Below are 25,802 nucleotides of genomic sequence, written 5' to 3'. Positions count from 1 at the left end.
GTTTTCATTATTGCATTTGCTTCGAAATTGTAAACATGGTATTTGCACACTTCTAGTCGTAACCGATGACGCAGTATGGGAACATTGTAGTAAGCAGTTTATTCTGCCACCGAGCATAAGCAAAATCTCGTTACTAGAAACACTACATTAACTAACTTTCCTGATTACCGAACTTTTTTGGAAATCCCCTGCTGACTTGTTATAGTTTCAATGTAAAAATATTTAAGTACTACGAACTTCTTAACTACTGAACTTTTCAAAATAACGATCGTTATTGAGTTTCCGTGTCATGTTAACAATGCCTCAGTACTACGAACTTATATTCCAAAATGTGGGGACTCTTAGATTTTCATGTATCCTTCACAGCAACCGGAACAGTAGACAAGCAGACTACAAGGTGGACAAAGCGGACACAACGGCGCGTGGTTTTGGAAAACCTCAGACGGCGCGCGATTAAAAAAAAGGACACTGGACATTTTTATACAGTCAAGCTGTATTCGCAACTCAAATGAACTGCAGGGGGCGCTGCGAAAACTGGCCGCGTCTGGCTACACTGTGCAACATGGCGAATGCACAGAGGTCCCCGTGTCGCCGCAACCGCTGTGCTTGATGTACAGTACACTGTAGTTTGATTAATTTAGTGCAGTCTGATGCCTGTTACGCCGACTAATTTAATTTAGCCGAGCTGAGAGAGGCACAGTGAGTAATGGGGCGAAAGTGGTCGCTCGGTGTGTGCAAACCTCTGGCGTGACAGCGGACCCGCACGAGATTCTCATGAAAATCACCGGTATATTATTGAACCCATTGGTCGTGGAACCGAAGTACTCGTTTACTGCTGGACTGTTGGAAAAGTACAGGCACGTTTCTGCTGCTTTTATTCACTGTTAAGTCACGCATAGATATTACGGCGTTTCGAGCGTGCGAGACAGTGGCCGGCGAAGTTGGGTACGTCACGCTGGCCTCGCCAAGATTGCCGAAAACTTACAACTAGCTCAGTTTGGCACGTTTAACATGGCCGGCAGCAGCGCACCGACTTGCTCGATCAGCTGTTGTCACTTTACATGCGCATAAATGCGCACCCGGCGCGCACTTTTTCATTTTTGCTGCCTTAACACATTTTCGTTCGGCGAAGGCGCAAACTCTGCGCGCTCTTTTCAGTCCAGAGAGCAAGCGAACCTCAAATAAAGCTTTGCACCTTATCGCGAGCGTGCACTACGAATCTGTGACAAACCTTTCCCGCTACTTTTTGCGTTCCTGTTGTCTATTTTATATTCAAGATTTGCGCAACGTGACTACTGCTTGGCTTAGCTGTACTTATTGCAGTAGTTGGCTCATTGTTTCTCTCGTAGAGAACAAAACGATAAATAAGGAACCGAAGGATCTACTTACTACAATAAAAGCACATTTGCACACCGTGTGCAGGTATAGCTTGTGCTGCGCAGCCTGACCATGACTGATTACTACGTGCTCTACGAACATGTCGCTTATGGCTTCTGTGTAAACTAATGAAATAAAACAAATGTTTTTGTGTAAATTAAGGTTAACTTAGCTACTCCATTATGAATCTAATTTTCCGTGTTGTTTTACAATTGACGTATCCTGCATTTTAATTGGCCAAAACTGTGTTCTTCTCTGAACTGCCATTTTCCTTCGCTTTCACTCGCACATACAGCATACGGCGCGCGGCGACGTAATGAATTTATGTGTTGTGCCTTTTCAACCATTTAACGTAACCACCGAATTTAAAAAAGTTTAAATATAAATAAACCAAACCAATAGCTTCACTGGTCTTTCATCTTCACATAGCGAAGGGCTTCTAATTTTCTCTCACATTTTGCCAAAGCGCCAAGCGACCTGCTTCTCAGTGTTTTGAGTGGTGCGCCATTTCAGTGAGCGAGAGGCGTTGTTATCGCTTTCGGTGTCGAAAACGCCCAATTTTATAGAAATACAAATGCGCCCGTTTGTGTTTACAGCGCAATATTTTGCACGAAGGTTGTTCTTACGCATGCCTTCTTTAAACTAGGCCATTTTTACGTCCCGAAGTTTTGATGCAGTTGGCTTCTAAATAAAACGGCAAAAAATTTAGGCTTAGTTGACATTAAGCTGAAGAAATGGAGCTGGACAAGCCATGTAATGCGTAGGATGGATAAGCGGTGGACAATTAGAGTTACAGAATGGATACCAAGGGAAGGGAAGCACAGTCGAGGACGCTGAAAACTAGTTCGGGTGGTGAAGTTAGGAAATTTGCCGGCGCAAGTTGGAATAAGCTAGCGCAAGACAGGGCTAATTGAGATAATAGATCGTGGTGACCTTTCGAAGGAAGCGACAGAGCTTTGCCTCGATTACTGATACAGCTGCTCCGGAGTCTACAAGGGCATATATGCGCACACCGCCAACTAACACGTCTATCACATTCTATATATATATATATATATATATATATAGAGAGAGAGAGAGAGAGAGAGTGAAATGAGCTCTTTGCCACCTTCTCGTCTCGCAACGTTTCTATATAAATAAGTGTTTCTAGATGTGTGCTTACGCGTGCTTAATCACCTTCACGTGCCACACCTGCATGCTAGACCTACGAATCCAAGGTGAACCTTCCCTAATTCACCTGAGCTTCACGCTCAGGTAGCTCGTAAAACAGCATGTTGTGCCAAGAATCATAGTCGAACAAGGGTGGCGACCGTCGTGTGCAGTTCCTCGGGGTAATGCATGAAGCAGTACATCAATACCCGTTTTCTTGTCTTTGCTCATGCCACATCAACCGATTAATCATGATTATTAATCACTGAATTAGTTAGAATTCCCCAGCACAAAGCATTTCTGGTAACAAAATCACGCAGCCGCTTGTGACACTAACGGCTACTTGTTCAGAAATGCTGGATATAAAAGAAAGCTTCGCAATTCAAGAAAAATTCGTCCGGGCTCACTGATGGAAACCAGGACCAAAGTCTTTCTACGGTGGTCTCTCTATGATTTGAGCTGACCACGAGTCTAGCTGAACGCAGGCCGAAGACGAGTCAATCGAAAATTTGAAGCACATTCATTCCAGCGGATGACAGTTTCCTCATTCATGAACCTTTCTCCACCTTTAGCAATTCCGCAGAACTTATTTTCCATGTTCAGTGTCCATCTGCTTGGAGTTGTCGAATAATAAAACGTCGGGCTGCGATGTGCTCTCCTCCTCGTTAGCTCAAAAGGTAGAAAGACCAGCCCGGAAAGGCGCTGGTACCGGAATTGACCTCCCCTCAGCAGGGCGAATTTTTATTCAAATGGGAAGCTTTCCTTCTGATAGACCTTTAGAGTTTTCCTTTGTGGCTTCGTGCTACATTTGGGTGGATCAGAATTTTTCCTTTCATGAACCTTCCTCCACCGTGCGAGTTTCAGCACAACTCATCTGCCGTGTCCGCAAAGTTCTGCCCGGCCTATTTGTCATTCATTGCAAATGCGTTATACAGATCGCCGAAAGCATTTGTTTTGTTTCACGCTGCATGGTTAGATGCGGAATTGTTTGAAGTAACTAGAAGAGTATACGTGCTCATCCATGTTCGCGTATGCTGCTATAGCGCATTCCAAGCCTCATCCCTTCTTTTACAGTTACATTATACAAAGCTTCGACAGTATTTAACTACTACTTTAGCAGAACTCCTTCCTAGAAAAAGCCTCTTTCCTAGAAGTTTAAAAGATAAACCTACGCATCATTCTTTCGAAAGACAATGAAGGAATGGTCGGTATTCTGAAGTATATTCCATTAACTGTGCAGAGAACGTCATGAGCAGTTTCAGACACGTTCAAACCATGCATCAATAAGTTGTTCATTACCATATTGTGCGTTCATCTGCTGTAACGATTTCCACATTTCCTGTGTGGGCTAGAAGTAACACATGCAATTAGCAACATTGATTCCCTTCGTGGCTCATTCCCAGACACTCGCATCTTTCTTGTCTTCGAGCAGGTTCACCCCGCCCAGAGGCGCAGGCACTACACCGCTGTAGGCACGGAACCTCGCACAATGGCAGCAGGATGCAGTCGTCGTCTCGTGCAGCGCCACACTTGCGCATGCCGTCTACTAGGCCGCACCTTGTCCCAGCTATTGTGGCACCACAGTTCCTGGCTCTGGGGGGCGGCCTTACTGTCATCTCAGCTGTGTTGTTCTACGTTGAGGAGTTGACAATGCTGCCGCTGTTGGCTACGTCACCAGCGACATATTAGGGCACTTCCTTCGCTGGGACGATGCTTTCACTAGGCGTATGGGAGCCATTTGAGGGCCCCGCTACGCTGAAGTGCTGCTCTACTTGGGCAAAGCGTGTCGTGGAAGTCCTCGGCATGCTCTACGAGCTACCCTCCAAGTGGTGACCCCTGCGATGGTATTGTTTTAATTTTTTTAAAATTATTTCTATATAGATGTGTTAATGTAGTATTGTCATATGTGTTCCAAATACAGTTGATTGTGATCGAAGTGTGTTGCTGAGTTCATTCCTTGAACATGGATTTTCTGGGCGATGGTAATGGGCAAAAGTGGTTGAGCCCTGTACTCTAATTTCGTTCTCACTGTAATGATGCATTTTTTTTTTCTTTTCCATAACTTGCTGGAAAAGGTAGTTATTGAGGCAATATTAGGTTTGAAAGCTACAACGTAATCTTGGCATTCCTACGTGGTTACATATTTGCCAAGCCACACAAATGGTTTTGCTTGTGTCCTCGGGCTGTAATATACTGAAAGGGAATCTCATCCACGGTAGCATACAGTTAGCTGGAATTGGACGCATGTTGCTCGAAACGGAATCTTTCTAAAGCTGATAAAATTCAGCCTTCCTTTTGAAGGGGACTTTGGGAAATATTCACAAAATACGAACACATCCTCTCATACAGAGAAATGTGTTCGCGTCGCTCCTACCTAAGTGGGACTTGTGGCCTAAGTTCTCACGGGGTAATGGTTATGATGATGATGAAAGAAAGGCAGAAGAGGATAAAAATTTGTTATTATTATTATTATTATTATTATTATTATTATTATTATTATTATTATTGTAGTGAAGAAGAAGAACAGGGAGCAAGCAGTAGTGGGGCGCTCTCATAGATGTAGGGCGCGAGCGCAGATCACGAGCTCTTGGCATTGAGACCGTTGCTCTCTGGCGACTGAACTGGTTTTTCGCCTGCCGCTTGCCGTCAGTAAATCTCCTTATCAAAGTGGTGGAGGTGCTGGGTACCCCCTTCAAACCTGGAACTCCGAAGCCGGACGTTGCCCGCCACTGCTCCGACAATGCCTGATGACGCCACCCAGCAAGACGCGGCCCAAGCTCCATCGGTAATCGTGTCAAGCGCGCTGCGTCAGCGCGATGCCGCTTTCTTTAGCGGCACCGATGACTATGACGTAGAAGATTGGCTAACGTCGTTTGAAAGGGTGAGCGCGCACAAGTGGGACGACGCTACAAAACTGCGCAGCGTGCTGTTCTACCTAACACACATCGCAAACCTCTGGTTTCGTAACCATGAGTCCGACTTCGCCAATTGGACAGCTTTCAAGACGAGCTTCGCGGAAGTGTTCGGTCGCCCCGCAGTGCGCAAGCTTCGCGCTGAACAGCGTCTACGCGGACGTGCGCAGCAGCAGGGCGAGAACTTCACGAGCTATATTGAAGACGTCATTGACTTGTGCAAGTGCGTGAATCCTTCTATGATTGAGCAAGACAGGATAAAGCACATTATGAAAGGCATAGACGACGATGCCTTTCAGATGTTGCTGGCCAAGGACCCACGCACCGTGTCTGAACTCGTGACCTTGTGCCAGAGCTTCGACGAACTACGTAAGCAGCGCGTCCTAGCTCGGCGGCAGACGTCAACAGACGATTCCCTCGCTGCGTTGACCATCGGCGGCGACCACACGGTGCTCCTGTCACAAATTAAAGAGCTTGTGCGTGAGGAAGTTGCTCGACAGCTTTCATTTTTTCCGACCACGCAAGTGCCTACGCCTAGGCTGACTCCGACCATCCGACAGGTGATACAGGAGCAGGTCACTGAGGCTTTGCCGTCTGCCTTTCAGCCGACTGGTGTCACCGCGCCGCTATCATTTGTGGTGCCGTCTGCTGCTCCTCCGGCTCCTGTTGTCGCGCCTCTGACGTATGCGGATGCCGTCATGAAGCCACGTCCTCAACCAGTACTAACCCCTCAACCACCAATTCGACCACCAGCGACGGTGCTTTTCGGGGCGCAGCCACAGTACGCAAATCCTTGGCGCACTGCAGACAACCGCCCGATCTGCTATGCTTGCGGAATTCCGGGTCATGTTGCGCGATTCTGTCGCCGACGCTTCGCGGCGACCACGAGTACGCCGAGATATCCAGACTACTCCTTCCGACCTCCCTATCACACGCAGCCAGAACGAGAGCCTGAAACATGCGCCCGTGATCACCAGCCCACTTCCGATGCCCAACCTTTTGCTGCTCGTCGGTCCCCCTCACCACGCCGCCGTTCTCTTTCGCCTATGCGTCGTCGGTACGATACTGGTGAGGCGGAAAACTGACTACCGCAGCTTCTGAGGCACGAGCTGCGCCGTCGTCAACCTAAGTCCTCGCTTGTCCCCCGCCAATGTTATTGAAGTGTTTGTTGACGGTGTACGAACTCTTGCCCTTGTGGACACCGGCGCCGCTATTTCTGTAATGAGCCATACGTTTTGCCGTTCTATCCGTAAAGTGACGACGCCACTTTCAGGATTTTCTCTCCATAATGCGAGCGCACAATATATTCAACCCGTTGCAGCATGTACGGCCAGGGTGCTCATACAAGACGTGATCTACAGCGTTGAGTTCCTTGTGCTGGCCTCGTGTTCCCATGACCTGATCCTCGGGTGGGATTTTTTGTCCCGTAACCACGCTGTTATCGACTGCGCTCGTGCTCAGGTAGAGTTCGCTGTGTTTCCCGAGACGCCTTCCACCCATGTGGCCGGTCCTGGGGATAGAAAGCTTGTCGTCACCTCCGATATTGACCTGCCACCTCAGAGTGCCGTCATTGTTCCCGTTTCCTGTGCCGCCCTTTCCGACGCCACCGTTCTATTCACGCCATCTGACTTGTTTCGTCGCCGCCACAATACGTCAGTGCCTTTTGCCATCCTCGCGCTTCATCAGTACAATACCGGACTACTTGTTTGCAACCCCAATTCAGGCCCTCTGACTTTGTACCGAAATGAAACGCTTGGCCACGTTCAGCCTGTAGACGCTGCTGTTATCGTACCCCTTGACCCCTCTGTGCCTGAGACTCAGCATCCGCTGAACGCCCTGACCCCTCACCTTGCGTCCGACGCCGTGCTCTCGGAATCTTTTCACCGTTCCATCGACAGCGACCTCGATCCGGCTGCACGGACGCAGCTTCTTGCCCTTCTACACGAGTTCCGCACTTCGTTTGACTTACCGCAAGCGTCCCTAGGCCGAACTAATGCGGTTGTTCACACGATTGACACTGGGCCTCACGCTCCTTTGCGACAGCGCCCCTACCGTGTGTCATCTGCGGAACGTCGTGTCATTACGGAGCAGGTTGACGACCTGCTTCAGCGCGGAGTCATTACGCCTTCTTGCAGCCCCTGGTCCTCTCCTGTTGTACTGGTCAAAAAGAAAGATGGCTCTATTAGATTCTGCGTGGACTACCGACGCCTCAACAAGATTACTCGCAAAGACGTCTATCCTCTTCCTCGAATAGACGACGCCCTCGATTGCCTTCAAGGTGCCGAATTTTTTTCTTCCCTCGACTTGCGATCGGGATATTGGCAGGTCCCTATGGCGGCGTGTGATCGTCCGAAGACGGCGTTCGTCACACCGGATGGCCTGTATGGATTTACCGTGATGGCTTTCGGACTTTGTAATGCCCCCGCAACATTCGAACGGATGATGGACGGCATTTTACGCGGTCTGAAATGGAAGATTTGTCTGTGCTATCTGGATGACGTCGTCGTGTTCTCTCCCGATTTCGCTTCACATCTCTCTCGTTTACGCACAATTCACCGCTGCCTTACAAACGCACGCCTTCAACTCAACCTGAAGAAATGTCACTTTGGGGCTCGCCGGCTAACCATCCTCGGCCACGTCGTCTCCAAAGATGGCATTCTCCCTGACCCGGAAGAACTACGTGCTGTTGCCGAGTTTCCGAAGCCTTCTACCCTCAAAGAACGTCGAAGCTTTGTCGGCTTGGCCTCCTAATTTCGTCGCTTCGTCCGAAATTTCGCCTCCATCATCGCACCGCTTACGACGCTCCTCGCCGGCCCCAGCGACCTTTCCCACTGGACACCGGCCTGCGACGACGCATTTGCGACACTGTGCCGCCTACTTACTTCGCCCCCCGTGCTACGCCATTATGACCCTGCTGCGCCAACCGAAATACATACTGACGCCAGTGGTATCAGTCTTGGTGCAGTTCTTGCGCAACGCAAGCCCGGCTTCCCTGAGTATGTTGTGGCCTATGCAAGCCGCACCCTCACCAAGGCGGAAGCGAATTATTCGGTCACCGAAAAAGAGTGCCTCGCGATTGTATGGGCGTTAGGAAAATTCCGCCCCTATTTGTACGGCAGGCCTTTCGACGTTGTAACCGACCATCATGCCCTCTGCTGGCTGGCTTCCCTCAAAGATCCCTCTGGTCGTCTCGGTCGATGGGCTCTTCGTATTCAAGAATTCGACATTCGCGTCGTTTACCAATCCGGGCGCAAGCATTCTGACGCGGATGCGCTCTCTCGTTCACCCGTCAAATCCGAAGCAGGGCCTCCTTTAGCGGTAGACTTTTCCCTGGACGCTCTGACCATCACCGACATGCCTTCGGAACAGCGCAAGGACCCATGGATCGCGTCCCTCTTGAAATTTCTCTGCGCCTCTTCACCCGCTAGCCAACCCCGTGCCCTTCGTCGACAAGCCAAGCATTTCGCAATACGCGATTCACTTTTGTACCGCCGCAACTACCTGGAGGACGGACGTAAATGGCTGCTGGTCATACCCAAGCACTTGCGAGCCGATGTGTGTGCATACTTCCATGCTGATCCGCAACATGCCCATGCTGGCGGGCTGAAAACGTATCAACGGCTCCGCCAATGCTACTACTGTCGCGGGATGTACACATTTGTCCGTAAATATATACGGTCTTGTTCCGCATGTCAACAACGAAAGACGTTTAACCATACACCCGGTCAGCTGCAGCCTTTACCATGTCCTGCCCGCCCTTTTGAACGCATTGGAATCGACCTTTATGGACCACTTCCGTGCTCTGTTGCTGGCAATCGCTGGATAATTGTCGCGGTGGACCATCTGACGCGATACGCAGAAACCGCTCCACTCCCTGCGGCTGGTGCTCGTGACGTCGCTTCCTTCATATTGCGCCATTTCATACTCCGTCATGGAGCCCCACGGGAACTGCTGAGTGACAGAGGCCATGTGTTTTTGTCCAACGTGATATAAGAGCTGCTCCGCTCTTGTCGTATTCTTCATCGCACATCAACTGCTTACCATCCTCAAACGAATGGGCTCACAGAACGTTTCAACCGCACGCTCGGTGACATGCTGTCGATGTACATTGATTCCGATCATTCCAATTGGGACGTAGTTCTCCCCTTCGTGACTTATGCGTATAACACCGCGAGACAGTCTACGACGGGCTTTTCACCATTCTTTCTTTTATATGGCCGTGAACCATCCTCCACGCTTGACACAAGTTTACCGTACCGCCCGGACGCCTCCGAATTCAGTGCAATTTCTGACGTCGCCCAGCATGCCGAGGAGTGTCGTCAGTTGGCCCGCTCGTTCACGTCCGACAGCCAAGCCCTCCAGAAAGATCGCCGCGACACCGATGAGCATGTGCTGAGTTTTGCCGTTGGATCCCTCGTCTGGCTCCGCATACCTTTCAACTCTCCTGGCCTCACCCCCAAGTTTGCTGCCAAGTACCACGGGCCATACCGCGTCATCGAGCGCAGGTCTCCCGTCACTTATGTCATTGAGCCGGTCAACCCCTCCTCGGACAAGCGCCGTCTCGGTCGCGACACGGTCCACGTCAGCCGCCTCAAGCCGCATCACGACCCTCTCATCCTTGCGTCCCCTTGAGTCGCCAGGATGGCTCCCCTTCGCCGCCGGGGTTATTGTAGTGAAGAAGAACAGGGAGCAAGCAGTAGTGGGGTGCTCTCATAGATGTAGGGCGCGAGCGCAGATCACGAGCTCTTGGCGTTGAGACCGTTGCTCTCTGGCGACTGAACTGGTTTTTCGCCTGCCGCTTGCCAGTAAATCTCCTTATTATTATTATTATTATTATTATTATTGTTATTATTATTATTATTAATTATTATTATTATTATTATTATTATTATTATTATTATTATTATTATTATTACAATTTCATTACTCAAGGTGTTTCTTGAACTCTGGTAGCACGGAAACGCCGCCTCCGTTCCAATAACAACACAAAGCTCAGCGTGCACTTTTCTCTCGGAGACTACGTAAGCTTGTACCACTCTCCTGAAAACATTGAGCGGTCGTTTGTATATGGGGCAGCAGATGTCGATTAACTGATTTAGTGGTTTACGAAAGTCATTGAAGATGGAACGTGAATATTCATACCTACAAAATTGTTGAAAGAAGACGAAGTTCCCTCATTTCTAAAGAAATAAAATCCACAATAAATGTGACAGAGTGTGCACACATAAAAGCGGGGAAAACAGGTCTGGAGAAGTAGAAGCTTGAATTGAGGTGTTGTCGTTGTCTTTCCAACATTTATTGTAACAATGACCACTTCAACCAAATTGAACGCGTTGAAGCCAGCATGACAGGTAATCTTAAATATTTCTGGAGCTACGTACGTGCGCTCTGACTGTTGAAAAAAGAGCGTCGAAGATGTCTGTCTGTTTTATGAAAATAGTGAGGTTGTCTCGAGCACTGCTGATGCTTTTGCAGAACGTTTCAGTTCTGTATTTCGTGTAAACGATGCTTCCTCCTCAAATAATCTTCCTTCTCAGTCTGGTACAGTGTGTGCCTGTGTAAAGAATGCTACCTACACGAAAGATGTTTCTGCTCAAGGCACGAAACACTTTCGCTAGAGGTCGTTCTTGGGTACCCGTTAAATGTTCTGCGAACAACATGTTAATAGCGTTTAGGCCAACCCTGATTAAAAGTATTTGACATTACTCCCTCTGGAGTGCTGAGAAGGAATGGAACCTCCTTGGGGTATGTATAGCGCATCCACTTAGTGCACAGACGATTATCCCAAGGAAAGCTGAACACGCGCACCTTGAATTTTGGGTCGTAATTCCCCCGATGGTTGGGAACACAACAGTTTTTTTAAGGTATGGCGATAATAACATCACGCGATTATTAAAATGCGGGCACCTTTCAAATTACATTGGGAGACGGGCCATGACGCGATTTTGGAGAGCACGAGAAATCGCACACAGCTTGATTCACTGAGCGAATTGACTCAACTAGCGAGGGAAGCGACGGCAGGCACGTTTCGACGCACACAGTATTTCAACAAATGCTACTCTGCGCACTGTTTGAGAAGCCATGACAATAGACCCACGATCGCGATTGCGCGCAAACACATTGCTCCCTTGCCGGCGCATCCATGGATAAGCTAGACGTACGGACAATGTGAGGTGTGTTATTTCGATCGCCTCCATTTGATGACGTAGGGTCGCAGACTTCAGAACCTTAACTTGTTCTAGGTGGTGTTGACAGAACCGACGCAAACACGAAAGGAGTGGACGACAACGTTGCCACTCTGCGCTCGCAATATAATCATGCATGGGGGGGCGGGAAGGGGGCGGCAGAGGCAACGTGAGAAGTCCAGGAAACGCTATTACAAGACACGACAGTGCGTGCGGACAAACTGCATACATTTGCTTTCAAGGTGCGAAACGGTTCCTGCTATTTCTGAAAAATAAACACCATGCTAATACGCACGCCGTGCTGACGCAAAGCCGCAATAAAGCTGCGTAGCGTCCAGGCGATACTACGGAAGCTGTCGCACGTGAAATCATCACTTCTGTGCCCGGAGCCCTAGCTTTACAGCTATGGCATTGCTCAAGGGCGCGGCTTCCATCCCGACAGCAGCAGCCACATTTCGACGGGGGTGTTTTTTTTCGACGGGGGTGGGTTTGTCACCTACAGCTTCATAATAGACCTCTCCTGGGGTACGTCACACCGCACCGGCGACGACTTTCTGCGTGGTGCAGTCGCGCAGTAGTTGGTGTCGGTGGGCGCCATGTGGACGCGTGTATTTATTTCTTTTATTTCTGTTTATTCATACGTGAACCTCCACAATTCTCTTGCCAGCCAAAATAGCAGTAATGTGTGTCGGAGAACACCGACGTGTGGTAAACAGTGTGCTGAAAATGTGGCGACGCTGGTGTTTTTTACTTGCGAACGTGAACCACGTGGTGGTGGCCTGTGATGGATTGTGCAATGAAGGATATCGGCTTATCCACGGAAGTGTGCGACATTTATTGTGGTAAACTGTACGGCGAGAATAGCGACGATATCGGCTTATCTTTGCGTAGAGAAACGGACCACATTTTGTGTGCCCGTGCGTGCGCGGTGTACTACGCGATTAGCAATACATCTCGCTCACGACATTGTGGTCGCGGTTTGCGTGTAATAAAACCAGTAGTAGTGATCAGGCGCCGATTGAACTTCAGGACCCGTAATTATTGAACAGGTGAGAATGAATGAGATGCCATGATTAGTGAGCGCATGTATTTAGCGGCCATCTGCGTTGTGCGCAGAAAAAAAATATGAAAAAAAAACACCTTCGTTTGACCGTAATTTATCGACTGAGAGGTATGACTACGAATGAGCTCCTCCGATGTTTTGACTACTAACGAAGCGGCGTGTGTGCATTTAACCACGGGGAATGCCCAAAAGGCAAACCACTGAAGTTATCGCGGTATACCGCAGATTTCACGGGTCTTAAGTAAAACTGAACTGTCTTTTCTTTTTCATTATTGGTGTATTCACATAAATGGCATGAACTTTGTGCCATCATGATGCACATAAACATGCAAAAGTTGGGTGTTGTAAAGCTGAGAGCAGCAAAGGAGGCAGCAGACACAGCGAAGTTCCCGCGCAACGGATTATGTAATTATGCAAGATCTTGCTTTGTACATTCACATGACCGAGACTAATGATCAGAATTCAATTATCGTGTTTAACATTCCTAAGCTGCACAGCAGCTTATGGGGAACAGTGTAACGAAATGCTCCGGATAAATTTGGTCCACCTAGGGTATCTTACCATGCTGCTATAGCAGAGCAATAAGTTTTTCTGCATTGCTCCCTCATCTGAATTTAGGCGCCGCTGGTTGGTACAGCTCCACTGAGCCGCCGTGTAGTTCTAGACGAAATTCATCTTGTATATCGTTTAAAGCTACAGTAAATGGGGCGCAAATCAGTGCATTCACGACAATGCAATACAAATTGGTGTTTAAATGAAGTATCACTTTGTCACCGCGAAAATGTGCATCAACTGTGATAAAATGTTTGTTTTCGAGGAGTAATACATTTTTGTGAATGTTTGATCTACGGAAGAGGCGCACTTTTACGAAATCGCCACAGGCTGACTTACGGGAACCATGCACTCGGCAACAACGCTACGTTGTTGTATACCGGTAAAACGGGGACGATTATACTCCCTAAGCACAGTTCGTAAATGCTGTCACTTCAAAAAATCGCAATAGGCCGGACTTACGATCGCGGCAGTTGAAATACAAACAGCGCCCTTATGCAGAGAGAACAGGTCGCATGAACGTTTTTTGCCAACCAGCGCCCGCTTCGGAAGCGCGGAAGAGGGGAGGGGCCCACGCAGTGACGTCACGCTGTTTGCAAAAAAGGGAGAGGTCTATTCATTTAAAGCTTAACACCTTGTTCCACGATATATATAGGATTTGCCTTCTGAGGCAATGACAATGCTAACCTTCTCGGAGGTTATGAACATGGCGCACAACAAGGCCTCAAGCAAAGGTTCATCTTTGTGTCAGACCGAAATTTCCATACAGGCCTTGTGTTTGCTGATGTATGGCCAGGAAGCCAAAAAAAACCATAACGGGATTATGCTGACGTCATCGCCACGGATATCTTCTTCATGGGGAGAGAGGGGGGGGGGAGTTTTCGGTGATTTCTTTGGTTTCTTCGACGGCATGCTGCCATAAGAAAATGCCCAGCCACTTTGAATCAAACACTTGCAGTTCGCTGGCCATTTTTCTGCGCCTTTTGCAAACGATGGCAAACGAAGGGTTTCGTTCATCTGCCTCCGTCTCCATGTCACGTGTTCAGATGGTTCAGAATCCGCGTATTGAGAGCAAATAGGGACACGAATTGGCGCTGAGCCGTGCTCCATCAAGGGCTGCAGAAGATAGCGCCAACGTTTCCTTTCTCAAACGAGCCACTTAGTAGGACACGTCAGTACAATATGGCGTTGCAACAGCAAGTGGCCTTAATTGTTGCACCCAAGGGTGTATTTTTTTAAATGCTGGAGTAGAAATTATGTCACAAAAGTTAAGTAGGTGGACCGTTGCCATCTTAAGAGGGGCTACGTAGAACATTTGCTTATAGTGAAGAAATCCAAGTGCTTTCCTTGCAGTCTCTACGAGTTTAATTTAACTAATTTTGCCATGAAGATACAAGTCAACAAGCATCTTTGTGTTACTGGTTTTAAGATGAAGCCCGAGTGTTGTGACAAATTTGATTGATAATCATGCATCGGTACTCATTCTGCCTCCTTCAGTACTCGTTCAGCCTCATCCTGAAAATTATGTTGACATGAACTACTGTGCTAAATAAATAAAAAGGTAGAATGTAATTGGTCTATTGCACAAAACAGGTTTTCTAGCAGGGCTTCAGAAAAAAAGACATTTGAGGCTTTAATGTCAATATTGGTGAAGTCCACGCTAAAGAATGGCAGCATGCTTGAGCAGTGCGGCAGAAATTGAAATCGGAGTATATATGCTGGAGCGTAAACAATTTTGCGTTGTGCCCACGCGGTTCCTACGCCACCACTCACTTTAATTCTGACACTTGAACATGCTTGAGCTATTCGCAATGCACACGAACTACAGATGGCGCTCGAGGCGATCCATGATGGTGGACCGAGAGAGTATCAGAATAGGCGACTGCGGCGCCCGTGTGGTAGCACGCCAGGCTTTTTCTGATCATTCTCGTCGCACGTCGAGTGTATTCTTATTTTTCAGATTTTATTCTCATCGGCTGCGGAATGCCACTGCATAACCAAAAGCGTGCATAAGGAGAAGTGCATGCGTGCTTGTTATTTTTTGACTCATGAATTTACTCGCGAAGACGCGACGCTGTTGCACCGCATCAGAACCGACTCCGCGTACACCCCAGCTTGGTTATTCAAGACTGGGCTTTGCGCTTCCCCATTCTGTGCATTCTTTGGTGACATTGGCGACATCGAATATTTTCATTTGGCTATGCCAGCAGTTTGACACAGAAAGAAAAGCGATGGTCGTCGACAGCCTGCAAAAGAGCGGTCTTACGCACAGCACCTTTAAAGACGTCGTTTTCTCCGGAGGGCCCGCGGCAATCAGGAAGAGAGTGCAACGACTGCTGATAGCCTTCCTGCGAGACACGGGGCTCATCAACTCCTGGTGACACACCCGTTATCTCAACTCAAAGGAGGATCAGGCGGAACAATTGCCGGCTATGTATGCCAGGCTAACCCAGCCTGCTTCAACATCAGCACCACCACCACCTACGGCGAATGATGCCCTTAACTTTACTGAAGCATGTATGCGACGCGAAGCGTATCTAGAACGAATTCTACGGCTAGAGTGCTGCGTTTTCGGTTTAAGCCAGAAAATGACCACCGATCTTGTTTTGAAATCAATCAAAAAAGGTCAGTGCAAGCAGGTATGCCACAGAGCTAGCGATCGGCGCGAAGTTCCGAACCTAGTTACGCTCCGTCAGTTACGCTTGAAAACCAGACACCAGCTGCCTAAATAGCTCTACAAATAATCAACTGTTGCGAGAGCGTTTGGGCAGCCTTATTTGCAAATATTCGACTGTAGCGGTAGCGTTCGGACGTCGTAAAGCATCGGCACCAATTTGTTACCTTGCCTTTCCGTGCCGCATTGAACGTGCCGTTCACGTAAGCTACAACTACCACATCGTAAAGCGTAATCTTTATGCTTTCGTGAACAATGTCAACGATTAGCATTCTGGTAACCAATTTTGCTCCAGAAGAAGTCTTCGGCGACGAAGAGTGCGCTACAAACTTTCATTGGCGGAGTCACAGGCTTGCTGATCCGGAGCTTCACCGCCGACTTCTTTTTAAGATACGCGTCCAGCGGAAACAAACGAAGGCTTATCTCATCTTTCGCCGCTCGGTTGGTGCACTGAGGCACGCAACACTTTTTTTTTCTTCCATGGCGTATGCAGAAGCTGTTAACAAAACAGAAACGCGCCCGCGCATAGAGAGCCACACGGTAACACTGTGCCATTGACTGTGCGGATACTCTTTGAAATATTTCTCTCGCTGGCCACTACGCGGCGCGACCATCTGTGTGCATTGCGAATAAAAAATATATCATCGCAAAATATCCTAGTCGGCTCCTATGATCCGATGCTGAAAGCTTGGCGCCTTTTACAGCGTACGCTGTTGATGGGCTCATTCTAACCGCTGTTTCGGTTCGCGATGGTGTCCGCCGCCGCCGGTGTCCGTAGAAGCTATAGCCGGGAATGAGAAAAATAAGTACCCAGTGCCCGCCGGGTTCGAATCCGCACCCGCTGCGTGGGAGTCAGCTACTCTACCACTGAGCCACGTCAGCGCTTGCTAGATCAGAGTTAGTATACCAACTCTAGAGGAAAAGCTAACCATAGTGCCTATGTATTGAAATCAGGAAGCGCAAGGGCGCTGCCATGTTGCTACCTTATGCAGGCGCGCAGGCGCAGATGACGAGTTGTGATTCAGACGCGGTACGCAATCAACGCAATCCCGAGCCTCCGTCAGTAGGGTAGCGCCACCTAGTTAAAGCGCCTGCAAACGCAGCCTTTCAAAACCGTTAATTTTGCCTCAAATTTGTTAAAAAGCCGCACGATCTTTCTGAAAAATATACGGAATGAACTTCAAACGTTGTCCGTGCCTACGTGCTACGTGTAAGTACTTGTTTTTGCATAATATATTGAAGATTTTCAGTGCTACAAAAATGAGTCGTAGCATCATGGCGGCGCCTATGGGGTTCCCACTTTTTTATCCCAGCTTTTCTTCTAGAGTTAGTATACTAACTTTATGCTTGCTAGCATGACGCGGGACAATGCGTATGAACACGCCCTAGCGCGCGAGCAAACACGCGCTGAGACATGTGCGCCGCGTGGTGTCGATACGTGCACACTGTGCATTTTATTCGCATAATTTTACCCCAGGTGGCATGCCGTGTGGCAGATAGACATGTATAGTTAAGGTTAATTGCACTGGTCGATCGAGGTCGGGGTGTTGAATCCATTATCAGCAAAATTCAGCAAAATCAGCAAAACTCGGCACGGGGCGACCCAATCCAGATCGACAAGTTAAAAATAAACATCCTCAGGCAAGGAGAGCAGCGGAAGTTTGGCGCCCACCATATCCACCCGCCATATCACGATTCCATCATTTGCACTGATTTGCACCTCAAGTAAGTATATTCTAGGCACTGTACCTCAAGGCTTCGGCAGTGCTTCTAGAATGGGGGAGTGGGCCAGCGGACGCTTTAGCAAGCGTCGAGGGTCAAGAAAAAAACGCTGAAATTGCTGCTGCGACGCCGTAGCCTTATCCTTCTATCCGCAGTGCCCATTGGCTGAGTAGCTGCGCGCGTTGAAACGTGTCTGCGGTCGCTTCCCGCGTTAGCTGAGTCTATTCGCTCATTCGATCAAGTTTTGTGCGATTTCTCGTGCTCTTCAAAATCGCGACACTGCCCGTCTACTACTAACATGATTCGAAAGGTCCCTGCATTTTAATAATGGCGTAATATTAACGTCTCCATACCTAACCAGTGATGTGTTCCCAAGAGTCGGGGGAATTACGACCAAAATGCAAGGTGCGCGTGGTCAGCTTTCCTTGGGATAATCGTCTGTGCACTAAGTGCGTACGCAATACATACCCCAATGAGGTTCCATTCCTTCTCAGCACTCCAGGGCGAGTAATGTAAAATCATTTTTATTCAAGGCTGGCCCGAACGCTCTTTAATAACATGTTGTTCGCCGAAGATTCAAACGGTACCAAAGAATGGCCTCTAGTGAAAAGGTTATCGTGTGTTGAGCAGAAGTTACTTAGTCAATTCTTGTTAATTAGTTGAATATGTGTTTCGATTTCTCGTGCTAATAATGTCCACCTGTTCAAATAACCCATCTCAACGATAAGAATAATGCTACGTGCCTACAGGCGATTTTTATAAATTCCGTAAAGCTTAATTTTGAACACCCGGTGTTTCACAAGCTCAATAACTTCATAATTACTTTGTTTACCCCAAAACAACGAACACAAGAAAGACAACAGGACAAGGCGTCCGTTGTTTGGCATTAAACAAAGTAATTACAGATTCGCACCAACTACCCTGCCAACGCATTGTGCTGAACTATCTTCAAGAACTTTGACTAAAAGTTTCATTGCCTATGGTTTTCCTCATTACAGAACATCATTGGGATCAACCCAGGTCGTAGCACAAAATCAACGGCAAAACCATCGGGTGATGAAAAGGTGTCATGCCTTGAACATCGGATCATAGAAGCCGACTGGGACATTTTGCTATTATATATTTTTTCTACCTCAGGCGTTTTCAAGTGTCAATATTATAGAGAATTGTGGTGCAGTGAGCGCGGGGACACAGCGCAAAATTTTTTACGTGCCGGCATTTAAAGTATGCTTTTATTTACTGCCCCACAGCTCAGGCATCCTACGGTTCCCCAGCGTGGACTGCACCAGTATTTGAACTGAAACCTTAAACGCTTTTTTTTTCATTCAGCACTTCCAGCAAACTTATTTTGTGCAATAAACTACTTACTTTGAACCTTCTCGTTAATTTACCAAACTATATTGTGCCAGCAGCATTTCTGCTAATGCAAACATCGTTTGTCACTATTTGAGAATAAGGTGCTAGTTCATGCTTTCATTGCAATCAGTATGTGGGGTGTACTTAAAAAATGTTGCTGTCCACTTTCCTTTTATGTACATTGTCGGACCGCAAAAATGTACAATTACCTCCAAGAAAAAGCCATGAGCTATGAAATTTTTGTACTACATAGTTGCGGTTTGTTGCTAGACACGTTACACATTTAGAGCTTGACACATCTAGAGCCTTGTTGGCTGGTGTCCACTAGCAGATCAGGTGATTTGCTCTTAATTTATTGCGAGACTAACTACAAAATAAAAGCTGGTTATCCTCGACTAAAACCTTCTGCGGAGTATATGACATGAATTCCTGTAAACTTTGTCAGGATGGTCAGGCTTCATCCGTAAACCAATAACAAAAAGACGCAAGCTGACCAGTATCTGCGCATAGCAAAATCAGCCATATTAAACTCGTAGGGACTCTGAGAAAAGTGGTTTATATATCCCTCCCAAAAAATTGTTGAAAAGTTGTTGAAAAGTCATTGGCCAATGTCAACAAATAGCATTGAAAGCACATTGAGGCTTTGTTGAACCATTATTGAGGAAATTGTTGACAGGTGTTGAAAATTGGCCCGCAACATTTTGGTGAAACATCATTGGGTCGTTTCAATTTGAGAAGTCATGGATGGATTGTTCGAAACCATGTTGAATTCCAATATTGAAAGCCCATTGAAGAACTGTTGAAGATGTGTTGAATGTCAATATTGAAAACCTGTTGAGACATTGTTGAAATATGTTGAATGCCAATATTGAAACCCCATTGACATAATGTTGCAACTGTGTTAAATGTCAATATTGAAACCCCATTGAAATACTATTGGAGCGGTATTAGACATCAATATTGAAACCCCATTGAGATATTATTGAAGCATTGTTGAACATCAATATTGAAACCCCATTGAAGTATTACTGGATGAGCGTTAAACGTCAATATTGCTTGATGGAGGCAAAAGGTGCTACGTATCAGAAACAGGACACAAGAGGAAGAACACAGACAACACACACGTTAAGCGCCAAACTTGTGTGTTGTCTGTGTTCTTCCTCTTGTGTCCTGTTTCTGATGCACTACGCCTTTTGCCTCCATTACGTTATACCAACAAGCCCAACGTGCAATGTTAGTCAATAGTGCAACACCATTTAAATATTATTGGAGCAGTGTTGAACATCACTACTGAAATCACTTGAGAGCCCACTGAAATATGCTGCTCGGTGAGTAGTGTTGAAAACTGCACTAGACTTTTCTTTAAATACCGCTGAGCTACGTTGAGTCTCATAGCATTACCATTGATGCCATATTGATGTGGTCCTTGCATACTAGAGGACAGGGGCAAACTTAAATGCAGGCACTTCTGTATTGCAGACCTGGGTCACCCAGGGATCAAAACCACACTTTTAGATATAGCCTGTAATAAAACATAATGTAGAGCTGCTAGCAGAACCATTATGCCAGTTTTTGAATTGGCTTAACACACAAAATCAATACTCCACAAAATAAACAGCACAAAATTGATGCGGACGAAAAACATTTTTTCTAGATGAATTGTTTATTGAAGCCAAACATTTGTTAGCTCTACAGCCATGTGTGCCTTCAGATCAAAAAATTCCTAACGCAATCTACAAACTGCCAGCAGCTTGATACAATAATGAAATTGAATACTTGGAGATGTAAAGTTTGCGTGGCCCTAATGTAAAACATTTCTCAAAATTGAAATAAATGGAAAATAAATTAAATACAAGCATTACAGTAAATAACATTTCAAATGTACTTGCTTTCTCTATTTGGTAGCCAGAAACTTACTAATCATGGCACAATTTGAATGACCCCACTGAGACTAAACGTTATCTACCTCTGAAACGACATGGTAATTACAATAAGTTGTGCCATGGCAGCAGTTTATTGTGCTGCATTGCTTGTTGCACGATCCAGTTGCGTTTTCTGCCATGTTTACTAGGTTCCTAGGCAGGTCATTACATACCAAGCGATTTATTCACTTTGACTACTTAAGATTTTTATCTGATAGACAGTGGCCTGCATTTAAGTCTGCACTTAAGACAGTGGCCTGCATCTAAGTAGACTGCATTTAAGTCTTCCAGCAGTTACCTGCTGGAAGACTTGAATGAAACTGTCATGAGGAAACTTTTTTTGAGTGCCGCAAAACAAGTTCGAATGAAAGAATTTGCAAGAAATGAGATTTCATGCGTACATGAAACAAAGCACATGAGTGCCTTGCGCGAGAACTGTTGTTGCACTCTGAATTTAAGCAAGCTCTTACCTCTTGATTGTTACTGTTTTGAAATAGCAAAATAAACCATTACTACAAACATATGTTAATATATAGTTTTTCTTAAATAGAACCACTCTGACAATAGCACAGTTTCCACTTTCTGGTGTATTTATGAAACCTAATTTTCTGTAAAATTTCTCACTGTGCCTACTTTTACTTTATCAAACAAATTTGAAACGGTGTGCCGTCATGGAACAGTCTTGGCATGAAATGACCCGAGATACCAATGAAATAAAATAGTCAAGAGACACTATCTTTTGTAGAAATATATTAAAAATTTACATAAAAATGTACTAAAATACAAAGCGCAACACTTGTGCAATTAATTATTAATCACAACACAGTACTTGTGTCTGAACCATCCAACCTCGGCTTTTCAGGTGACTAGAAACATCTTAATAAAAAAATGGGCACATAAAACGCAGCAAACTTATCACGCAACCCGCACACATACGCCGCACGCACTAACTTCCGGAACGTGCCAAAGTACAGTGCCTAGAATCGGGAAGTGTGCCGAGCTGCAGGCAGCGCCTATGGGCGGCATTGAAGCCGCCGGCAGGGAGCCGCGAGGGGGCGCGCGCTGACGTTTATACCTAAGGTGCCTTGATGCCAACGCCGCCGTTCAGAGTGGAGACAACTCAGGTGGTGCCGCCATATTGAATCACACTAGATCAGACTCAGCTACGCTTGCGTGCATAAATAGTGTTACTCGTGGCGCACTTCCAAGTGATGAGCCTTGATGAGGATTTTTTTATCGGTATCGCATCTGCACATCTTTATAACCAATAGCCGTTAACTCGTCGAAGGCGTAAATGTATGGCGCCGGGAACATGTCCCAAGTTGCCTAATTCAATCACATTTATTATGCCGTGTGTATGTTTGAAATACGCACTATTTTTTTGCGCTTCGATGCTTACTATATAAGGTTTGCGACCCCCTGTGTGTGGAAGTTTTTCTTTTTCGCTGTTGTATTTTGGTTTACACGTCATGCCTCCTTTACCATAGCCAGCCGCTCGCGCACGGCGGTTAGTTTCCCTTGCGTTGCGCGTGCTCTTCGCGTTCGTTGCAATTATTTGACAATATCTACGCGCAATTTTCTTTTTTTAACACAAAACTGTGTGCTGACAGGATTAGGCTGGTGTGAAAATAACTGCGATGTGAAAATAAGGTTTACTTAGTGCTGTAGAGAAAAATGTAACGTAACTTGTCTGTGTCAATCTTGCGTGGTACACACGAGAAACCAAACGATGCACAAAATACATTTACTTAGTAATGTCTAGTACAGTCAATCATGAAAGAGATATGTACATGAAAAATCATATGTACTGTGTGGCGCCTGAAGGTTATGTTGAAAGACGAGATAAAAAAATTCGCAAGGTAGGCTCGACACACAGAATTCGGGATAGGCAGAGTTTTTTTTAAATTTATTCATTACATGGGGGGGGGGTTCAAGTGAGTACATCAACCTTATTAAACACAATATAAATCGAAAACATGCATACAAACAAGAAAACGCAACCGCGGGTAACATTAATCAAGATATCCAGCCAGAATACATCAGCTACCATCGAATACGTCGCAACAGCCAAACACATCGATGGCCAGTACAGAACATTTTATAAATAACCATTAGAACACTGATCACTACATTGAAAAAATAAACACACTGCATACATATCGCGTACAAAAACCGTAAATGAAACTAAGACGGTCAAATACAGATTAGCAATGTTTTTCACTTCGAAAATATAGTCCATGATGATGTAGGGCTTTTGACTTTAACAGACGGCGCCCATCCTGTCGATTTCCCTCGTACTGGTCCTCTTCAAAGTGTTAAGTACAAGTAAAACAACAAAAGTGATTATTGATATGAAAAGTTGCCTTGTAAATACAGAGAACCCATTACAGTGCTTAAAAATAAATTTTCGCAGAAGTAATGCTGTATTACCTTGCTTCACACGTTTCGAAGAAATGCACAGGCTACAACAGACACTATGCCAGAAAGCGCCGAAACATTTTGGTCCCATGATGCCCCTTAACCCTACTACACCTGGGCATACCGTGCACAGGCATTTAAAGACCGTCACAGAGCCCACTACGATCGGGAATGAGCACGAATGACCATCGGCTTACGAGCACCACGCTACAAATATATTCGTCTAAAAAATCAGCTATATAACGTAAAAACCTGAGATCCGCAAGATATCTGCTGAGAAATCAGAGAAAATCACAATGCTTCGCTTGCCCCGTACATAACAGCCGCTCTCCCCAGAAGAAGCACTGCGTTCTTTAGTCCCAAATAACCAGTAGCGAAAAAAGAAACTGAGAAAAAAAAGAAACAAGAGACACACGATGTGTGCTTCCCGTGAAAAAGTAAAATAGGTGGTTTACATGACGATTTGTAGCTAATGTAAGACTATTTCGCGACGAAGCATTTTCGTCAGTTCTTAAAATAAGGGTACTACTCGCATAGACTGTGCCGATAAAAAGGGCAAAAGCCTATGCGACGCGTGCTCGCAAACCATAGGCTACTCAGCATCGGTGCAGTGCTTAGTTCGTGAGCGAACGTAGGTACGTGAGCGAGGATCAGAGAATACTTTCCTATTTAAATGAAAAACACGGTGCGATAGTCTAAGCTTTCTTGACACTTACCTCGCAAACGTAGGAGCTATCCGTTGCCTTCCAGTGATACCGCTTTACTTGGGCTTCCCATCTCTTCCTTCGCTCTGGGTCCCGGGGGAAGCGTAAACAACGAAGCCATTTACGCGTCGATCCGGTGCACTTGGGAACACAACAGCCCGTCATGTCGACTCGATGCACTTGACAAGCTTGTCATTCATGCAGCTGAACACTGTGCAGCAAGTAGAAGCGTCAGCGAAGCATCCGCGGGCACTGTGTCTCGAACTAAGCACCGGCACCAAGCAATCGCAACCGCTCGCTGTGATTCAAGATGGCGTCGCAGCGAGAAAGCGGCAGCGCGGGGGCGGTCAAAGGATGCCACCACCCTCAACGGCGGCGCTGGCATCGAGGCACCCTTTTTATACGTCGCCCGATGCGAGCCGTGCCGGCTCGGCTGCGTCAGTGACGCCGTGCGCCCTGACCTGTGGGAAGTCGCGCACGGTGTTTTTTTCTGCTGCAGCACGCCTATATGCTCATGGCGCAAAACCAGAGTCGTTGTTTTGTGCCTGGGTGCACGACAGGCTATAAGTCTTCCAAAAAGAAACTATCGTTGTTTGGCTTTCCAAAGGACGATGCCATGTTTGCGCAGTGGTGGAAAGCGATCCCACGTGCTGACAAGGCGCTCGAGAGGAACTGCACAGTGTACGATTTACATTTCGACGAAAGATATATCTCCCGCACTTCAAGCACACCGTGAACGACGAAATTGGCGGCATTGAAAGGGGTAGGCCTTTGTTGCTTCCGGGAGCTGTGCCAACGCAGTTTCCAAATCTTCCGCATTAAATTTCGAAGAAACTGCCAGCAAGCAGGAAACGCGCAGCAAGGAGTGCAGCCCCAGCTCCACCCAGCAAGAAAAGTGTGGGGGACGACCGCTTGCCTGAGGTAATGAGATCGAAGACCCCTCGTGCTCAATTTTATTTGAGGACTTGGCCCTACCTTCAGCTGAATGGGGAACGCACACGCTGAGTGTTTCGCCCCTGACTGTGTCTTACAGTGTGTGTCAGGTTGTGCAGGATAAGCGCGTCTTGTGTGCAGATAAGTTAGTTCTGTTGTCACAGGGGGTGGGCTCTGTGGCGCAGGATGTCTTCGTCAAAGGAGTGCAGCAGCAGGATGTAGCATGTGACGACCCTGCACTGCTTCTCAGAAGAGTTGATGCCATGAGCATTTGTCCGGGCGCTGGCACTACACACGAGTTTTCATTTGTGGTTGGCAATAAGAAGCTTGTGCTTTCAGACACGGCCATATCGATCCAGAAATGCCAGGGCGTCTCCACTGAAGGCAAGCCATGCGTTCCGTGTAAGCATTTACGGAAAACTCTTCTTAACCAAAGGTCAAGAAAACGGCGCAGCCCAACCGCAGCAGCAGCAATTTCAAAGCGTAGAAGAGCACATGCACAAGCCACTCGTCGGCTGAAAGCCAAGCTGTGCCTTTACACTGACACTGTTCAGAAACTGAAGAGACAAAGTGCAGAACTTGAAGAGGGCGTCCTTGCAGACCGGTTAAAAGCCCTGCCACCGAAGCAATAACTTGCTGTTATGGAATGCTTTCAAGCCGCTCGCCGTAAATCAACGAAAGGTATGAAGTATAATCCGGATTGTTTGCTGGATTGCGTAATAATTCGAATGAAAAGCCCGAGGCTCTACGAGCATGTCCGGCGGGAAGGCATTCTCCCATACTCATACTCCCAGGCAGAAGCTTTTTGAAGGTGCACATGCGGAAATACAAGAGT

General features: G+C 46.8%; 2 protein-coding genes across 3 annotated transcripts in view; one reads left to right on the top strand and one right to left on the bottom strand.

Moving 5' to 3' along the window:
* Positions 1-25,802, top strand: part of LOC125942958 (uncharacterized) — a 773,958-nt gene that overhangs the window by 401,827 nt on the left and 346,329 nt on the right. The window lies entirely within an intron of this gene.
* The window catches only part of LOC125942222 (uncharacterized), a 343,209-nt gene that overhangs the window by 19,031 nt on the left and 298,376 nt on the right, over positions 1-25,802 (bottom strand). The window lies entirely within an intron of this gene.

The sequence above is a fragment of the Dermacentor silvarum genome, chromosome 1 (assembly GCF_013339745.2).
Source record: "Dermacentor silvarum isolate Dsil-2018 chromosome 1, BIME_Dsil_1.4, whole genome shotgun sequence".
In the NCBI taxonomy this organism is placed as follows: Eukaryota; Metazoa; Arthropoda; class Arachnida; order Ixodida; family Ixodidae; genus Dermacentor; species Dermacentor silvarum.
Note: the sequence above shows the minus strand (reverse complement) of the source record. Positions and strands in the feature narration are given on the sequence as shown.